This window comes from Embiotoca jacksoni, unplaced genomic scaffold (genome assembly GCF_022577435.1).
Source record: "Embiotoca jacksoni isolate LCO1_2020_lvr unplaced genomic scaffold, fEmbJac1.0.p SCAF_9, whole genome shotgun sequence".
Classification (NCBI taxonomy): Eukaryota; Metazoa; Chordata; class Actinopteri; family Embiotocidae; genus Embiotoca; species Embiotoca jacksoni.
Window position 1 is genome coordinate 9,103,770 of NW_027185447.1, and position 19,990 is coordinate 9,123,759.

The window sequence follows — 19,990 nt, forward strand, 5'->3', positions numbered from 1 at the left end:
AAAGCAGCGAAAGAGGCCGTTGCTGTGTTTTCCCATTTACGTTGCCAAGGTGACAAATGAAAAGCAGAATCAGCCGCACTACTAATCAAATGAGTGAGTGACAACAAGTCAATACTTTCTCATTGTGTGGACAAGCAATATATCTGCACAGTAACAGCCTGTGCTTCGAGGCTTAGGCAATGCTAGACTCACGGCATTATAAGGATAATGTGTCAATAATCTGGCTCTGTGCGGCTGTTAAAACCGGTGCCAATAGAGACAGTGTCAAAAGAAAACCTTCACCAAAGTATGGGCTAAATTACCAACGCAACAGCCATCGTCTAGACACGTACTTCCAACAAGCATACTCTGTCGTGTAATGCTTGCTTTAACAAGCCAGCACAGGCAAAGATGTAATAGGACGTTTATCTGCAGAGGTCTAAGGATAAACAATTGATCCACTGAGCTGCCATGAAGAGAACGCCGTACAAACATCCGATACTTAGATGTGATGAAAAAAACAGATCTGACTAGTATGGGACTTCGAGAATTCAGACTATGTCCATTTTGTGTTTATTCCTTCGGGCTCACTTGTAATTTTTTTAAAAGACATTTTATGGAAAACATTTAAAAAAAAAAAAAAATCCCAGACAATTAGCTTGTTTTTGATTACATCCTTAAAAAAAACCTTAACACAAAATGGAGTAAACATCATCTCTACAAGCCTGGTTAAACACAAGCAAGATCAATGGGTAAATTTATCAGCAAATATTACCATTCGCTGCCTGGCAAGTAATCATTAAGGAATGGCACCGATGCATTATTCATTGGCTAATGTATAATTCAGATTTAACAGCAGATTCTATGCATAAATAAAGCCGTGGTACATTTGAACACATTAAATGTTTACTTGCTAAAATAGGATATGAATGCACAGTGCGAGTGCCTCCCCGCTGCTGTCACTTGATTATTTGCTACTATTCCTGATGATGCAGGGACGCAAGGTGGAAACGTTAATACACACTCTGACACCTCATTTATCATAACACATACTTAACAGATACAGGGCTACCGATATTGAACATCTGATCTGATCAAAAATAGCTATCCGGGTTCAGTTGAGCACTAAAAAACACGGTTACGGTGTTATGTTTCTGAGTAAATAAAAATAAAGATTTCAATAAAACCGCACATAGCAGCCACATTATAATTTAATGTTCTTGCGGGTGAAAATGTATGTCCCGACACTTTATTTCCCTCAGACATAAGCAGTGTTTAATCCTCAAACTGAGATGGTGAGGATGTTCTCGTTGAAGTGTCAGAGCTGGTGTCAAAGAGGGACGGTCCACGGGGAGGACGAGGAGGTAGAGAGGACACACAGGCTCCATCTGACGGTGTTCAGAGCAGGCGGGCCCTGTGGGGACCGCCATTCCACTTTATGGCCATGCACTGAATTAACAAGGCCAGATGTCCCCCCACTTAACATGTGTGAAAAGTGGCCTCCGACGGGCTCAGCTGCTTTCAGGATGTACAGACATAGAGAGAGGGGGGGAAAGGAGATAGGACCTATTTTCAATTATCCCAATTTCTCACTCATCCCCGACTCCTGAGGTTTATGTTAATTAAAGATATCGGCCTTTCCTCTGTGCAGTTTTTCTATGAGCAATTAAAGCACCTCTCCAGGCCTTCATCGTTCTCCATTTCAGTAGTCACCCACCAGAGGGTACTGCCTCCTTAGCGCTGTTACCACTCTTCCGTGTGTACCATGTCAATCTGTGGTTAAGGTATTCTAAATGAGTCCCCGACACACCACTATCTGCAAGGACAATAGGTCCTGACGTGCCGAGCGAGCTTCTTCCATTTAGAAATGAAACTCAACAGGACCTGAAGAGATTTATCAACGCTCCTCAAAACTGCGAGTCGGCGTCTGTGTTAGGGGGGATGGAAATGGTACAAACAATAGTATGGAAGCCATGACTTCTCATTGATTTTCCACCTGGCTTTCTGACAAGGCATTTTTGTATTGTTGGGGTCAAAAGTGGGAGGCTAACTGCAAGTAATGCCTGTTATGTAGCCAAGATAGATGAGGTTCAGCCATATTCAGATGGCCAAAAAGCCAACGATATAATTTAGTCATGTTTATCTAATCAGCATCTTACAACAGTGTGTTCTCTAAGGAGTCAGACATCACATCTGTTTTCATTTATGCAACGTACATAAATAACAACGGGATCATTTCTTTGTAATTACGATGGAATACAGTTGAGTCATTCAGACTATTACCCAAATGGAAAAGATATCAAGACCCCAGCAGACTTTCTCATTAGAGAGAAAATGAGAGGCCCGCCAACACTGCAGCAATTACAATTCGCCTTTCTCTGATTCTGTATGCATTACATCATATCGGTAAAAAACCAACACACAGACAGCCTCAAAGTGTTGTTGTTTTTTTTTTCTTTTTCTACCAGCCAGCAACTGCCATCATTCTGACACGGGGAGGAAAATAGGGGGCAGAGAAGCAGCGTGGTGCAATCCCAGCGAGGGCCATCATGCGAGCAGATTAAATAACGTTTTTCCAATGCCCTGTCAAACATTCAGCCGCCTCTGAGCAGCGAGACAGCTGTTACAGCCTCACTCTATGAGGCATCTCTCTCTGTGCATGGTCAGAAACAGCCTCTTTGATCCGGATATCACCCCTCAAATTCCTCAGAGGTGACACTCGTACACGCTGCCGTATGCGAGCTGAATGTTTACCATCTCTCTGTACCTTGTCAGCGCTGAGACTTGCTTATGTGAAAGGGGAGGGGGTGACTCACGCGCCACTATGCTTCCCCCTGGTTTACATGAATCAACAACACAGACTGCGGACTCAGACCCAGATCAGATTGCACATCAGATTTCATTTCCCACAAACGCACGGTACGAAGCACTGCAAATAAAGATGATTGAAATGATAGCGACAGCAGTACGGCAGCGCGTACATAATTAAGATTTAGGCTGCTATATTCCCAGCTAATAAGTGCCTTACTGTGAAATACTCGGTGCTGTCTTCCCATACAAATCCCACACTGCAGAGCAACTCCTGTGTACAACTCCATTAAGAGGGCTGACCACTTCCTCTTTCATTCAGTCCACAAGTAGTGAAACTAAATGGATATCCTAACCTCTGGGGAAGTGAAGAGGATGCCATTTCAAAATGTGCTCGGAGACAAGCTGTGCGAGTTTTCCCACATGACTGTGTAGGCTAAGACTGCGATTGCATGATATCCACATACCAAACTATAAATGATTTCTGTCACAGTGCCGGCAACCATTTCAGAAACAGGCCTAATCTTGTCTAATAAAGGACTACACCTCGACTAGTTCAGGGGCCACAAAATTAAAAAAAAATTACCATGTTTGAAAGCCTCAGTGTCACATATTGATTGCCCCAAGCTGCCTTGTAAAAACTGCAGTATTTTTGGCGACTTTGGTGGCACAAATAAACTCTGGCCAAGTGACATCAACTGACAATCGTAAATAAAGAAACAGTGGGACTCGTCATCTGTTGAAGATATCTCAATCAAAGAACACTTAAACTATTAAAATCAGCAATCAAATCAAAGAGTAGCACGTAGCGACTGGCAGTTCGAAGTTAAGAAACATAAACACGGGTGTATTATTAACTATAATTGCACCTCGTGACTTACGTCCAGTATTCACATGACTTAAAGCAGCGCAATGTTTTAGATGACGTAAATTGTATTCCAACAATCTTTCACTGTATACAGCACTGGTGTCTATACCTATATGCAGCTTTGTCCCCACTCAAGTGGATTAATCACATCTGAATCATTAAGCTAGAGGTCACTTCTCCGCTAACACAGGGACAAAAAAAAAAAAAAAAAAAAAAAAACACAGGAAGCTGGGCACGGTGGAGATTAGCCCTTCACAATTAGCAATGTAACATCTGAGGCTATGTAATAGCTCAGTGAAAAAAACGCAGCAGCAGAGGCTGGATCTCAGGAAGGGATTGTTTTTATATGGCAGAGATTGAAGGCAATCACTACCCCCCCCCCCCCCCACACACACACACACACACCTCTTCATCGATTTGAATATCTTTTCAGGGCTGAAGCTTTCTTTGTGCTTATGTGGCTGAAAAACACTGTGTGGACTGGGCTATGACCAATTTACAGTGGTTTAAGTAAACAGACCCCCATCCTCACCCTCACCAACCCCCCACCACTATAATGCAAAAACACAAGATAAGCTGCCTCTCAGACAAATAACTGTAGTCTGCTTCCAAATCCGAAAACCTCCTAAACACACACATCCCACCAGCCAGCCCCCCCTTGCTCTTTTCAACAACAGGCACAGCCCCCCCCCTCACAGTGAGAGCTGCATGTGCTTAGGCCAGAGTTCATAGCCTCTGGGGTGCTGAAGGGGGGGAAGTCAAGTTAATTTGGTGGCCCTTCAACAGTTTGGTACAGCCTGTGTACACACACACACACACACACACACACACACACACACACACACACACACACACACACACACAGACAAATACACACACACAGTTCTCTACTACCCAACTTTCAGAAAACATGTAACTACTTTCCATTATTACAATCCAATAATCAATTTATGACATAAGCAAGGGTGCAAATTTAACAGCCCATCCTTTATGCCAAACTAGGGGGAAATCCCACTCTTCAAAATGTCTGTGCCACTGACTGGTCAAGATCTTTTAAAACATTTTTCCTTGTCCAAACTTTTTTTTCCTCAAAAGTTTACTGAAGGCACAAATAGTTTTGACATATTTGATGCGTGTTTCCTTGGCAGCAAGGTTTCCATGTAAACTCTCCTTTTGTTTCTTCTCACTTTAAAGCCATTAGCTGTTGAAACCCTGTTCCAGGCTGGTCAGGTCATGGAGGTTGCTTGGGGGGGGGTCTGCTACAGTCCAGAGAGAGCCAAGTTTTACAACAATGCGGCCAACTTTCAGCTCCCCAGAGCACTCAAAAAACATTTGACTCCGGGTCACACACACGCTTCCTCCTCTGGGTACAAACTAAATTAGGACACTTCTAGCTCCAACTATAATTGCCACCCGGCTTTAGTCGCCACTACAGCCTAAATTCAGTTTCTTTATCACCCACATTGCTCCCCCCACCTCGTCCTCCTCCAACCACAACTATCCTGAAATCTTTTTTTTTTTTTTTTTTTTTGTATTATTATTCAACTACTCACCCGCCAGTCTGCTGATTCTTGGAGTCCCACAGACTGCTGCAAACAAGTTGAAGACGCGATCCTTTTCCCGTGATGACCCACCGAACTTAAAAAAGGCGAGCCAGCTGGACCTAATCCAAGAACCGGGACAACAACGAGGCGAACACGGCCACTTTGTATCCCCCCCTGTTTAGGGGAAAGAAAAAAAAAAACGAAAAAAAAAAAAAAAAAAAAAAAAAAAAAAAAAAAAAAAAAACCGCTTGCCTGCACGGAGGGGCTCAGGCGAGCACTTGCTTCAACAAAAGACGGTTTCACTTTACTGATAAGACCGTTCACGTCCGAAAATAGCCGATCAAAGGCACTATAACGTCAGCTAGTCCCCCCTCGAAACTGCTCCTGTTCCCTTCGGCCGTGTTGTTGTTGCTGTCGATGATAGAGTCCACATGAAAAGTAACACAGCGCTTGTTTCGAGGGGTAGGAAACCAGTGAGTTCGCCGTTAACAGGCTCCGCTTCCTTTTTCCACACACACACACAACACACACACACACACACAACACACACACACACACACACACAACACACACTCTCTCTCTCTTCTCTCTCTCGCTCTCTCTCTCTCTCTCTCTTATGCACACACACACACACACACACACACCCCACGCTTTCCCTATCGCGCCCTCCGTTTCTGTAAACCCTCTCCAACCCTCCTCCTCCTCCTCCTCCTCAGCTGTTCACCAGACGCATCCACATGGCTGACCTAGTCTTTCTTTATCCAGACACTAGTGAAGGAGAATTACGCCGACCACACTCAAAAAAAAAAAAAAAAAAAGCGTAAAAAAAAAAAAAAAAAAAAGATCCGAGCGAAACAAAAACATGGACTGGATTCAAATAATCGTCAGGGACAAAGGGGTGGAGGAGGTGGTGGTGGTGGTGGATGAGGGGGGGACGCCAATGGGGCTGTTGAGTGATGGCAGCCCCGTAGGGAAACGGCGCCGCGTGCACTGTATCTGCATGTGTGTGTGTGTGTGTTTGCTGGCGCGAGGAAAAGCGTGACGCACAGCAGCCAAAGTGGCCCGACCGACCATCATGAGCCGATCAATGATAATGTTTATGGGAATGTGACTGAAAACACGAAGGCGAGACAATGAAAGCCGTGAGAGCTAGTGCTAGTAGTAGTAGTAGTAGTAGTCATGGTGGTGCCTTTGTAAATCATGGCTCAACAGTCTAGCATTAAAAATAAATAAATAATAATAATAATAAAATGATTACATACAAGGTCGCTGATTTATATCTGAGAACATTAGTGTATGCACCTTCTGGAAAATACACCAGAGGGAGGCGACTGGATGCTGCTCAGGCTTGTGAGCTCATTTGCATATTTGGATAATGAATTAATTAGTCACCCCACCCACTAAAAAGGCAGAAACAAGCAGAGATGATAATGCGACTAGTCCATTAGCCATATTTGGAAGGCTGATTTTTAATGGTTAGCCTGCACATCACGTCACATCACATGCGATGGGCCTTTATTTTATTTTTTTTCCCCCAAGGTCCCATTTCTGTTATATTTCATGGTAGAAAACACACAACGCAGTTTGTTTACTCTTTATCTAAATGCTACCAGTGAAATATATATATATATTTTTTTAAAATAGACACTAATTCACCCATGTAGGAAGAGCGGGAAAACAAAGATAGACCTCGTTAAGTTATAAATTAATAGGATGATTTCCATTTCACTGAGCAAGTAGCTTGACACATTTTCATTGTCTTAAACATGATATTGGATCATTGTCAGAATCCAATTAACTGAAGCAAATAGTCGGTGCATCGAGGTTCTTTTTGCTCTAAAGCCAAACAGGGGCAGCCGGAGAGACCGGCATTCAGGATCAATAGAAATTGAGTTGAGGGTGGTGTGCAGGGGGCCTTTCATTGTGCTACAAACCACGTTGGTCGTCTTCATTTCAATAGCTGTGGGGGAGGGGGAGGGTAGGTGGGAGAGGGGGGTTCTGCTGTGCAACAAAGTGCTGGTAAAACCTTTTCCAGCTCCTGAGGCAACTGTCCTGAGAAGTTGTACCCCCCCCCCCCCCACCACCACTTCCACATGGTAACCCAACACCACGGCTCCTCCCTTATCACAGTATGTATACATTTCACAAGGTCAATGTTTATAATATTTACACACACACACTGCCTCCTTTCCCCGAGTTACACAAACATTCAAAAAGGAATCCGAGATTGATAAGGAGGCAGAAAGGCACGTCTCTCCTGGTTTCTGAGGCGCCATCAAAACAAAATACAAAGGTATTTGAGGCTGTAAAGAATTTTCTATCGGGTCTTTTGAGAAGAAGCGAGTCAAAATGCCACCATTTTCAGTACAGTGTGAGGCTTAAGTTGGCCCAAGACAGCAGTGAAGGGTGAGTGCAGTGAATCCACTCTGAAGGCAGTGCAAAGCAAAGCTGGATTGGCTGGCGGGGCAGGCTCCCCTCCCCGGCAGATGAGATCCCATTATCAGGCAGACGAGAACTCCACCTCCAGGATTTCACAGCTCCTCTGTTTATCACATGGCTCTGTCAAGTTGGGCACCATTAACCGATAATGAAAGGAGACAACCGGTGCAGTTACAAGCAAAGCACTCCACATTCTACAGGCCTAAGCATGTATCTGGGAAGCTGACTGTGTCTATTCAATTCTGTTCAGCATTCAAACAGCCCATCACAATACCTTTTCCCTGAGCACCCCTTTCTCTGCAGCTATGGTGCCTTCGATCCCGGCAGAACAAAAAAAACGGTTGCTTGGGTCTCTGTTCCTGAATTCAGAGGGAATCTAACAGCACGGCGCACTGCTCGGGAGAGAAAAATTACACTTTTCTGCGACACTCTTTTTCCTAAAGATTGTTAGAACAGAGCAATTCCTTGTTGGAGCTAACAACACCAGGAAGAAAGAAGAAGAAGAAGAAGAAGAAAAAAAAAGGCACAATAAAGCCAACTACCATTTAGAAATATCAAATATACTCACTACAAGTGTTACTAAACAAAAAGACACTGCCACTGAATCAAAGAGCCACATGCCCCTCGTCTTCCCCCTCCCCGCTCCCACTACTGCGTTTATGCTTTATAGGATTCTGTAGCCACTTACGCTCATTAAAAATGAATACTTAACAAAAGCTGTGGCTGACACAAACTGTTTGCTTTAGCCTGATTTTATCCACACCGCAGAAAAACAAGCCACTCAGAGGCAGAAAACAGAGAGCGAGAGAGAAGAGAGAGAGAGAGAGAGAGAGAGAGAGAGAGAGAGAAAAAGTGCTCAGCAATACAAATAAGTCAGCCAGTAGCTGAAACAACAGAAAAAAGTGACATGGATGACTGAGCCAAGCCTGTGAGAGACTTGGCAAGCCTCAGAGGCCTTGGCCTCTTAAGCACTCATATCTAGTAACTTCATTTAATACATTCACCAGGGATGAGCAGACAAGTTGAAGGAAAAAGGGATTGAGAGAAGAAAACAGACTTGTAAACCAAGAGGAGGTTTAGGTTGTGGTGGTGCTGGGGGTGTACTTCAGAGGCTCGACTTTAACACATGACTAAATCTCTACAGTGTAACAAGCTAACTTCGCTGCCAAAACACAATAAAAAAAAAAAAAAAAAGGAGGGAAAATGGATGTGCTTGATTGAACTTCTCGACTATTTTACCATTCTTAGGCAGGTATTATCTAAAGGAGCCTTTCTTCTTGTATTAGAAATTCGAACAGTGCTTTTCCAGATGGGGCTTTAAAGCAACTGTCTTCGCCACACGTACTATATCCATAAAGAACAAAGGCTCTGTGTGACTGCTGCTTGAAGTTACTGTTCCTCATACTGAGGGCGAGCGCTGATAGCCCCTCCCCTCTCTCTGCTGGCAGGCAAGCATTAAAAAAAAAAAAAAAAAGGAGCTGACTTCAAATCATTCATTGCCCCTTTTAGCCTACATGGATTCTTAAGAGAGCGCTTTACAAGTTGGGGGAATCCAAAGGGAAAATAGGGTCTTACACAACTAATTAAAACACAGATTTTTGCCTGAGGGGTTTGAGAGAAGGGGGAAGCAATAAAACAATCCTCTTCAATCTCCCAACAAAGTAACTCGAAGAAATTACTCAACTAAATATGGTTAACTGCACGCTTGTAGATATCAAGATTCAAGGTTTTCAGAGAGAGTTGCTTGTGCTAAAAAGAACAGTACTAAACAAGAGTAAAATTACATTAACTGCAATAGAAAAGATGCAATTTCATCAAAAGAGGATACACACTTTTCTCCACACAAGCAAACAGCCTCATCAAGGTGACAAGGGACTAACTGGAAATCAAGACTTCCTTTGGAGACAATCCAAACAGACAGTTAGTAATTAAGCTGCTACCTAGTGAGCCTTTATTTGTCATCATTAACACAGTTGTAAAAATGTGAGAGAAGCCAAGGAATGGTATTTCACTTTAGGCAATCAGTGCAAGGTCTAGCCTCACATAGCTATCTTGTTTACATAGCTATTCACAGTCACATTTGGCAGCCTCGCAACACTCTGAAAACCAAGACACTTGTAGGCTACATATGTCTAATCCCCCTGCCAAGCTACACAAGCTACTCAAGAGAGTGAAACTTGCATATTTAAAAAATGAATGTAAGTAAATCTTACTCCAGATGGAGGTGCCTGCCACCTGGCAGATAAATTGATCAAATGTTAGTGGGAGAAAGCACAGCATTTTCTCTTCATGAAATACAGCAGAAACCAATTGCTCATTTGCAGACTTTGATATATATGTGAGCAAATAAGAAACTTGCTTTAAATAGGAGCTCACGCTACGGCTGAATTCACACATAGAGCACTACAGTTTTCCATTAGATCACAGCTCACTGAAATGAATAAAAGAAGCCAACATAACAGTAAACCAGGGTGTGAAATTCTCATAAAACCGCCAAAAAAAATTAACCAAATCTGGACGGCTATAAACTCTTAAGACCGTAAATAGAGTGGACACAGGCACAAACAAACGCGCACGTGTAATACCTCAGATGCTATTTCACTAAGCCCCTGATTTTCCACAGACATTCTTCAAGCTCTCACATGGACTGTCTGTGTCTGTCTGATTCTCCAGGCAAAACAGGGCCTCATTCATCTGAATAAAAGAGCAGTTCAGCGTGCCACGGCTGCTCCGAGAACAGGCTCTGAGGAATGAGACTGTGTTTCCAAAGAGAGAGGTAGGGCGCAGGCTGTGGTGCATAAGAGGAAGTTTACATTTCAGGCAAATCCTTCTGTGAACAAAGACACGGCAAAGATAAACAAACAGTGCATGTGTCTGCTGCTAGGCTCCAGGTCCGGCTAGGAAAATTCTATTCCAGGAGATTGACACCCCGGGATTAATCTGCAGTTATCAAAGCAAATGAGGTCCACGGTCATGAAAGCAAGCAACAGAGTGGCAGTTGGGGTGTGTGACCATCATTGTGTGGTTACTTGTCTCCAAGCTAATGTGCTCAGATAGCCAATGACTGCTCCATTTCACACAGAGCACATGGCTGTCTCACCTCCGAACACTGCCACCCTGTGGGCAACGAGCAGACGTGCAGCTTGGTGAGGAGGTGGGGGTGGGGGAACCTAAGCTCATAATGTGTAAACCAAAAATGTAACTCTCCACAGTGTAATTCATGCCATTGGCATGCTCACTATGGCGTAATGGCCCAGAGCGCTGTATCTTTTTTTTTTTTTGCTGCCTCCAGTTGCAATCAATTATTCTCCTCTGGTCACACTTGGCTACTCTCAGTGTGTAAGATAATGATTCAGCCATTTAATTTACAGACAGATAGTGATAACTAGAATAAGCACATCAATTAGGTCAGAGGAAAAAGATTCTCAAGTCATTCAAGCTAATTTCTCACAATCTCGGATTTTTCCACCTCCCTTTCCTCACATTCCTTTTTTTTTTTTTTTTCCCCTCCTTTTCATTTTGGCATGAATAACAGCAGCGAGAAGTAATCGCAAAGGCAAATGTACGGTCAAGCATGTCAGCACTGGATGCGGTGAGAAAAGGATGTCTCATTGAAAGAGACGGCGCACAGACAGAGTGTTGAGGCCGTGTTATGAGATTAGACTGTTTTTGTGGGAGCGAACGGTTAAAAATCGGTCCCTGTGCAGTCGGCGCAGACAGTTTGGAGATCAGTGCTGAGGTCAAGAGGAGCCACTTAGCTGTGCTTTGGCCTTCCAACCCCTACAGCGCTCAGAATCAGCCGTTCCACCGTGGGAGTAGATAAAATGCTTGGCAGCAGTCTTGCAACAAGAGGCGGCTACATTTACTAATGCATGCAGGCTTTATTTATGGCTTTTTAAAGGTACAAAATGGAAATTAATGGGAATAGGTGGGGAGGTGGGACGCTCACTCATTAGTCAGAATATATACGAGGTTAGTCTCACTAGTGCAGATCCCCAAAGGCATTAAATCTTCTTTCTAAACAAACAAAGCCATAAACAAAAAAAGACCACAAAAAAAAAAAAAATACTTCTGTCTGTTATAACTAAAACCCGAAGGGAATTTTTTTGAATCCGAGCTGATGCTGTACAGCATGGAGAAGAAGAAGGAGAAAAAAAAACGGTCTCTTTGATGAGTCTGAAGAAATAACGTGCTCAAATCCAAGAATGATGTGTTTCGTGTCAAGTATGATAACCCGGCAAGCCTACGTCTCCTCGTCTTTGGACTTATGAATCGACTGGCTATGGAAGCATGTTTGTCATTATGCCGTCATGGACACGCAGAGAATAACTACTCCGAGGTGGTGGACTGGAAATTCAGCAAATTGCATGTTTGAATGTACATATTCTGCATAATGCACGAAGCATTTAACATACCAAAAAAAAAAAAAAAAAAATTGTGTGTGAAAATGTGCTGTAGGAAGTGGGAGTGCATGGAAGAGATAGCAACCCAGAGGGAGAGAGAGGGGGGGGGAAGGGAGGGGAGGGAGGAGGAGGAGGAGGAGGAGTTAGTGGAATGTTGTTGATATTCAATAGTGAGCCCAGTGGAAACCTAACATGCAGCATGCTAACTGTCTTGATTATACGAACAGTGGGGAGCAGGCAGAGGAGGCTTGGTGCAGCATTAGCTCCTGGAGTCAGCTCGTGGGAGAGGGGTGGGTGGAGGGAAAGATAGATGGGTCGAGAGGGAGGGAAGGGAAGACAGAGGAAGGGAGGGAGTGCGAGCTGGAGCTCTCTCTGTTCCTGCACACATCAGCAGCAGGAGGGCAGGGATGTGCGGAGGCCTCGGCAAGCCAATTACCAAACTCATTAAGTAACCTGCTAGCCAGCTTTGAACTGCCCCTGCATATCGTGACTGGATTCTCCACCGCGGTTGTGGACATTCAGATAGGTGCTGCTGTCATTCTCGCTCCTTTTTTTTTTTTTTTTTTTGGTAAAAAAAGAGGGAACTCAGAATGGCAAGACAGTAATCACATTTTCAGACGTGCTCATTGGAATTTAAAGTGTAATGTAGAATCACAAAGGAAACCACAATGAAAAAAAAAGGATAGCTTGGCAGCATGAAGGTGTAGCGTTGCTAAAAGACAGCTGCGAACAAAGGAGAAAGACCTGCATACACAGCAGATATAACAAACAAACAAAAACAAAAAAAAAGCAAATAATGAATCCAGACACAAACACAGGAATGAATTAGCTCGAGTTCGCAACTGAGGGATGAATCAGCGCTGACAGACTTGAGCTGTTCTCTCCAGCGGCATTCAAAGTAGCAGGAAAGATGGCAGCGGTAGGGAGGAGGAGGAGGAAGGTGAAGAAGCAGCAGGACGAGGGGTGAGCATGATGACGGAGAAGTGTCAGGCTGAGAGCACAAAGGCCACCCAGAGAACATGATCAGGGTCCACTGGGTGGGGCAGGGATAGAAAAAAAAAAACTTTTTTTTTTTTTGGGGGGTTGGGGGGGTGGGGGGGGGGTTAGGGCAGAGGGGGAGAAAAAAAAAAAAACGGTGCGTTAGTCAGCGCTCCAGTGTCATGAAGCGTTGTTGACTAACCTTGACTGCATTCACCTCCTAGCTCGCTGGCTCTCAACAAGTATTGACACAACGACAGTCTGCTGGAGAAAAACTGAAGGGGGAAAAAAAAAAACAGACACACAGAGAGGACAGGGGAAAAAAAAAATGAATGATGTGTAAATGGAACAAACAAGGTGATAACAGATTGACAGCAGAGGTGTATGCCTGGGTGAAAACGGCTGCCATATTCAGCATCATGTTGAACATATGGTGAATGTAGCAACCGAAAGCCACAAAGGTGCACAAAAAAAAAATAATACCTTTCACAGTGTGGTTAACATTTTCTGAGGAGATTGTGAGCATTTATTCTAAGCCAGTATTCATTTCCCTCTTCGCAGGAAACCTCTCTGAACACACACAGATCTAGGCACTTATACCTGCAACACACACTGTAAAACACACTCGCACACCCCCCACCCCTGAACCTCCCCCATTATCCCATGAGCCCTCTCTTCTCTGTCTCGCTCTACAAGAGCTTGGAAATAAAAACATCACAGCTCTGCCTCGCAGCACCTGTTCAATAACATTGACATTTCACATTCAGCATCCGCACAGAGATTCCCCGCATTTACTCTCTTTAACACGCAGAAACAAAACGCGCACACACGGTCTGATACATGCGTGTGCGTGTGTGTGCGTGCGTGCGCACTTCCCCCCTGCTGCACGTGTGCCTGCGGTTGTGAATGTAACAATGAAATTAGATTGATTAGGCAGAGTACACGTCTTAATTTGAACAAATAACTCATTAATTAAATAGGTAGAAATTCTTTCACTGTGTCATTCTTTTATAAAAAAAAAAAAACTGTTCACTATAGTCAATGATTGTTAATTAAATGAAGTCTGTTCATGTGCTTTAATATTTTTGCACCTTTCCTAGCAGCTTAACTGGTAAAAAAAAATTTAATTTTTTTTTTTAAAACCCCACGAGTATTGAGGATTATTTCGGAAAATATGTCAGCACGGTTGAGAATAGTGTAGATCCTGTAAATATAATGATGGGCAGATGAAGATTGTGTTCCTGAGCTTTGAAGTTGTGATTGGACGGTTTCTTAACCATTACTTCTTGACAGAAAAGCCGGTACAAAACAAGACAATATCCCAAGATATTTACCAGATGTGCAAAATTATTCTGTTTGTTATGATTCTTTGGCTGCCTCTGATGCAACACACCTCCTGAATTCAGCTTGCATGAAGTGAAATGGTCTGCAGGGTTTTGAATTCGAAAGTAACACCTGGTGTGCCGTGAATAAAATCAAAGTATATCTAGCCAGGCAATCTCAGCACTGTTCAGCAGCACAGTGAACTGGGTGTACTGTTGTCTGGCCCAAACATAGAGGTGAGCATGTTATATTTAGATTCACTCCAAGGTCAAAACTTGCCGAAGAAGATTTTGGGGTCAAAGATGTTTGGTTTAATTGTTTTAGCATGGTTTTCTTTTTAGATGTAACATGACAGCGTAATGCGTGTTTTCATACAATAGCTGCCACCCGAGGACGAGATGAAGTGTGCAGCGGGCCACCTACTGCCGGGCCTCAATAGTGTCACCAGGTGCAGCCTAACCTGGGTGGCTGAGCAGGGACATCTGTTTGACAGCATTAGAGGCATCAGAGCCCTGCCATAACCACAGATTAAATGGCAGTAAATCTGAGGATTAGATCCATGTATGAATAGCCCACATTGATTTTTGCAATCTCTTCAGTAACTCCGGGATTTCCACGGTGACAGACAATGTGGCTGTCATGCACACTCGCACACATCTATCTCCGTTTTTTTTGTAAAACCCTCTAAAATCAGTCTGTGACTAACCCATCTCCATTTTAATCTGCTCATATCTCGGCCTATAAACTGTATCCGAATAGCAGAAGGCATGCAACATCATTCTTTTAACAAACTGCCCATCCATCCAGTCTCTCCCACTAGTCACAACAGAGAAACTAAAACAAGCTCAAGAGGCCTAGAAATGTCCATTCCTATATTCAAGTGTGTGTGCTCATGTGAGAGCAAGATCACTTTGGTGCTCTGCGAGTTGAGGGTTATTATTTGTGAGCACCACGGCCTGATGTGGATGATGACAAAGACAAACTGGCCTTTCCTTCTTTAGCTGCCTCATCTCAGTCTTAAGAGCTGAATATGCATGCGCTCTCTCATGCGCTCTCTCACACCCACCCACCCACACAAATTCGCTCAGCCTCAATGTGACCTTTTTGACATCACAATCCCAAAATCCCGTTCTGAAACCCCAATCCCCTCTGACCACCACGGCCCTACGAAAGCTGGCTGACATCAAAGAGGAGTGCTTCGCTTTCATGACTTCGGTCCGCCTCTCGGTCTGTCAGTGTCTCCGGCTGTCCACCACACGCTTGTCACAAAAAAAAACACTATCTTAACACCAGGCTTGTGTTTACGCCTTCCAACACCTCCACAGAGGAAACCAAAGATAGCCTGAAGTGCATCTTCACTAGGTCCACATTTAAAGAGGGGAGGTGTCAAGGTGTTAGGATATCGGCAATGCTTTTAAAAACAGAGGAAAACCTACAGTTACAAGGAATGTAGTCCAAAGTTATTAATTACACCTGCACCCCACTAGAGAAAATACAACTCAGGCCAGAAAAAAAAAACTGGGTAAAGCTGAAAATATCATGGATCAGAAAGCACAAATTTCCTCTTAAGTCAGCTTGGCAACCATATTTGGCAACGAGCAGCAACCCGACACCCTCATCCAAAATGGCTTCCCTGGTCGTCATGGCTGACCTTAGAGCCATTGAGCCAAAAGAAAGAGATTACCTGATGATTATTGAGTATTGTGAGATAGCGCCATTAACCTCTGAGACACACAATCAAGTCAAGCAGAGCGCTCGCCTTACTACGTTCGAAAAAGGACATGACGGAGGTAAGTGAGAGAAAGATGGAGAAACTCTGCGTGACAGTCGAGCTGCTCCAATTAGGTAAGCACACTGAGCCGTCAGGCCAGCACATTCATCAACGCGCAGAATGCCAGTCAGCAGCACCAGAAGGCTCGCCCGCCTCTCTACCACACTACTGTTACTGTGCCGCGGCGGGGACGGGAGGGGGGAGTGACGGGGAGGCATTTGCAAAGCAGATTTGGACCATTCTCCCCAGCTTTTGGCAGCGCAACGGTTTCTATGCATGGTTCGGGTGGTTTTCACGAGCGTCTCCCCTGTCCTAATAGGCTGACCATGGGCTGCTAACGATATCATTATCATACACGCACTTCTAATTATCCACACCAACGGCGTGCCAAGATCAATGGAAGGCAAAATCTGGATCAATTGATTAGTCTGCTGCGGTTAAGCTGCTAAAACATATTTTGCACACAGTCAACGTGTTGTTGGACGAGCTGTGAATGAATTGGGTCCCTGCCTGCTTTCAGAGTGCAGCATCCAGACACGGGGTTAGGCGAGTGGATCCGTGCCACAGAAGAAGTGAACTGAATTGGCAGTGCTGACAAGCTTCTTCCGCTCATCATAATATCAGGCTCCAAATTACCATTTAACATTCCTAACAAAGTCAATATAAACTGATACTTGTTTGTTTTTTTTGTATTTTGATGGTCCCTTTGTCATTGTTATCATCCACGACCATGTCAGGCTGGTTTTATTTTGAAAAGCACTTTACCAGCACCGAGCCAGCAAGTGTCCTTTCCAGAAAATGTGTTCTAACTTCAACACAGGAAAAAAGCAGATTGGTTTTATTTAACGCCCATGGTTAGCCGTTTGAAGACAAAACAATCTTCTACTGGAAGAAATTATCATCATAACAAATTAAACTTTTCCAGCAGTATTGCAGTGGGGACATTTAATAACTTTCACTCTCTTATTCAGCAGCAGAGCGGGAGGGTGCTGAAGAAGGAGGAGGAGGGTGGTGGATTTTGAGTATTGTGTTCAGAGTAAAAATTTAATTAAAGAATTTTAAAATCGCAGGTATGAACATCAACACAGGATTATCATATTAAAAGCATTAAAAGAAATGTGGCGGACGCAACATCTTGAACATCACTTAGATGAACTGCAATCGAACAAATAAACCTTGACAACAATTTTGCCAAGCTTAATGCTTCATTTAGCATCAGTTTGTCATTTATAATCATTTAACACATTTTTAAGCAAAAAAAAAAAAAGGGGGGGGGTGGACCATTGGTTTTAGTTTTACTGTCATGATAAGTGTCTGTTTTTCTTACTTCATTGGAAACTGAGTATTTTTGAGTTTCCCACTGTTGGTAGGAAAAAAAACAGGACATTCGTAAATGTCTCCATGGACATATTACTGGCCATTTCTCAAAATTTGCTTATATTTTGAGTTTAACGACTCACTAATTAATCAAGAAAATAATTGTTAGACTAATTGACCAAGAAATCTAATCATTATTTGCAACCTTAATTTTATTTTGGCTGTGGTACAGCTGTGTCAAACTCCACTGAAACAAAATAACAACACGGCTGACAATAGAATACAATTAAAATGGCATAACAAGAGAATATCAAACCCAAAATTGCAACAGTGTTGAATCAACACCTCTCTCATAAAAATGCATTATCCAAGCATCACAATAGCCCTCCAATTTCATTTACTGGAGGGCTATTGGATTGCATTATATTTTACTGATATTATTTCATGAGGTCCACCTCCTGAGCAGCGTTCATGCTTAAATCATTAGCCCTCTCGCCCTTTCCTGCTGCTGACTTGGTCTCAATCATGACTGTAATTTGAGAGCAGCCTGATTGTGATAGGAGGTACCTGATTGCGCTGATGAGCAGAGAGCTGCTGAGAAGAAGAAAGTGGGCCATCCACACTGAACAAATAATGATGACAATATGACACCGACAACAACCTGGGGTGATACGAGGTTTCCAAATAGACTGTATTGTTTAAAAAAAAAATTTAAAAAAAATATGGCCCGAAGAAAAAAGGTCTTGCCAACGGTAACGCTTTTGCAATACAACAGCACGATGTAAATCACATTTGAGTCAGCCCAATACATCCACAGGGTTAACTCTATCCTTGGGTCTGCCTATCATCATTCCTTTAGCCAGCATGATGCAACTTATTCCAGTATACCAAAGGCTAATGCAGGTAAATCACACCTAGTGGACGTGAATGCTTGACACTAAGCTCCCCTGCATACTAGCTAGCTCGAGTGAGCGAGAAATGAACCTTGTTATGCGTCCTGACACTGGGCCCTGCTCCCCGGCAAATAAAAACATGCCTCTCACTTACTGGCTGTCTGCGCTCACAGGCCCATACATCAGCATTATAAAGGAGCTCGGTAGCCTCAAGGTCAGCTCAATTTCCTCCTGCCGTTATGAAGTATCAGAATCACAGCGAGAGGGGGCACCCACACACATGTAAAGAAATGATTTAGGGAGTGAGTGAGGGGAAGGGAGGGAGAGACGGAGGAAAAAAAAAAAAAAAAAAGGGGGGGGGGATTTGGAGTGTGAAGGAGAGGCGGTGTGTAATACAATAGGGACATGTGACAAATCACCAGGAGAGAGCAAGCCTCTTCTACAGTAAGGATGTGTGAGTGTAGACATTAGCGAGGAAAATGTAGAGAATATTAAGCCTTTACTTGCTCATTCCACACTAAGAATAAAGTAGTCTGTATAAGTAATGGGATTGAACAGTTTCTGTTTAACAAGCTGATTCCACTTGTGTAATCGCTCAAGTGTAGTCTGTGAAACTACAAAGCAATTAGGTCGACTGAATTATTGTTTCAGAAACTGCGAATACGATGTTTACCATTGACTGTAATCAAATTCTAAGCTGCTACATGGGAATAACAGCCACCTAATGCCTTTTTTTCCTTTTGAGATCTGGGCCCATTCATCACATGCCCAAGCAATTTGATAAATTACACAGAAGCATGAAAGCTGATCATGTGCGTAGCAGAGTGCGGCGCTCGCTTGTGTGTGTTTGCCTCTGCCTGAGTCGGCAGTCATCCTTGGCTGCCTCACTGGCTGAGGTTTGACATCTTCAGCTAAGAGCCTGGGGAAATAACAGCAAATTCACTTAATGGCACCACCTCATCTATTCCTCATACAGAGGGAGGCGGGAGAGAAGAGGGAGAGTTCCTTGAGGTGTTACAAAATGGCTGAGCGCTCTCGGCCATGCTGCCGTCTCTCCCAGCTGCGGGGGTTGCAGGTGTGTGGGTAAACACAGAGTACACCGAGATCCATCACAGGCCTTGGTCGGCCACCAGCTGTAATTTGCAGTCAACTCTGACCCTTTGCGAAAAGCTAGCCAGCCCGCGCTGCCACTGAGGAGCATTTTGTGGTGACAGCGCAATCTGGTATGATGTGTGTGTGTGTGTGTGTGTGTGTGTGTGTGTGTGTGCGCGCGCGCGGTCGCAAATGGGTACGTGTGTGAAGATCTGTCCGTGCAAAGACCAACATTTGCAGACCCCGATCCAACGACAATGCGAACGGCCGCAGGCCCGCGCATGCTTGTTGGTGCAGGTGTAAGTAAGCATGCGTGTGTTTGTGTGTTTTTGTGCGAGTCTGCAGGGAGTGTTACAGAGCCAGAGGTATAATGGCCCCACTCCATCTTTGTGTGAGGTATTGCAGAACAATCCGAGGCAGAGCACAGCAGCTGGGAGGGAGCATGGGCTGGCTTGCAGTTGGATAACATCTCAGGGTAACAGCAGGTATGCTATCAGCGCAGGCCGAATCCCCTTGGGGCTATTTTCAGAGCCTCTGACCCCGGCATGACTGGCTGGATGACGTCTCTGTGCCAG

The 19,990-nt window shown here is 43.9% G+C and overlaps 1 protein-coding gene across 4 annotated transcripts in view; it reads right to left on the bottom strand.

Moving 5' to 3' along the window:
• The window catches only part of rerea (arginine-glutamic acid dipeptide (RE) repeats a), a 124,967-nt gene that overhangs the window by 85,253 nt on the left and 19,724 nt on the right, over nucleotides 1-19,990 (bottom strand). For 2 of the 4 annotated variants that reach the window (XM_069141631.1, XM_069141632.1), the window contains one exon: nucleotides 13,222-13,294. The exons of 1 other annotated variant lie outside the window; for it this stretch is intronic. The gene's annotated coding sequence lies outside the window, so the exon portion shown is untranslated. Of the gene's footprint in view, nucleotides 1-5,208; nucleotides 5,378-13,221; nucleotides 13,295-19,990 lie in introns of those variants that run through there. One more of the 4 variants, XM_069141629.1, reaches the window with a different exon arrangement.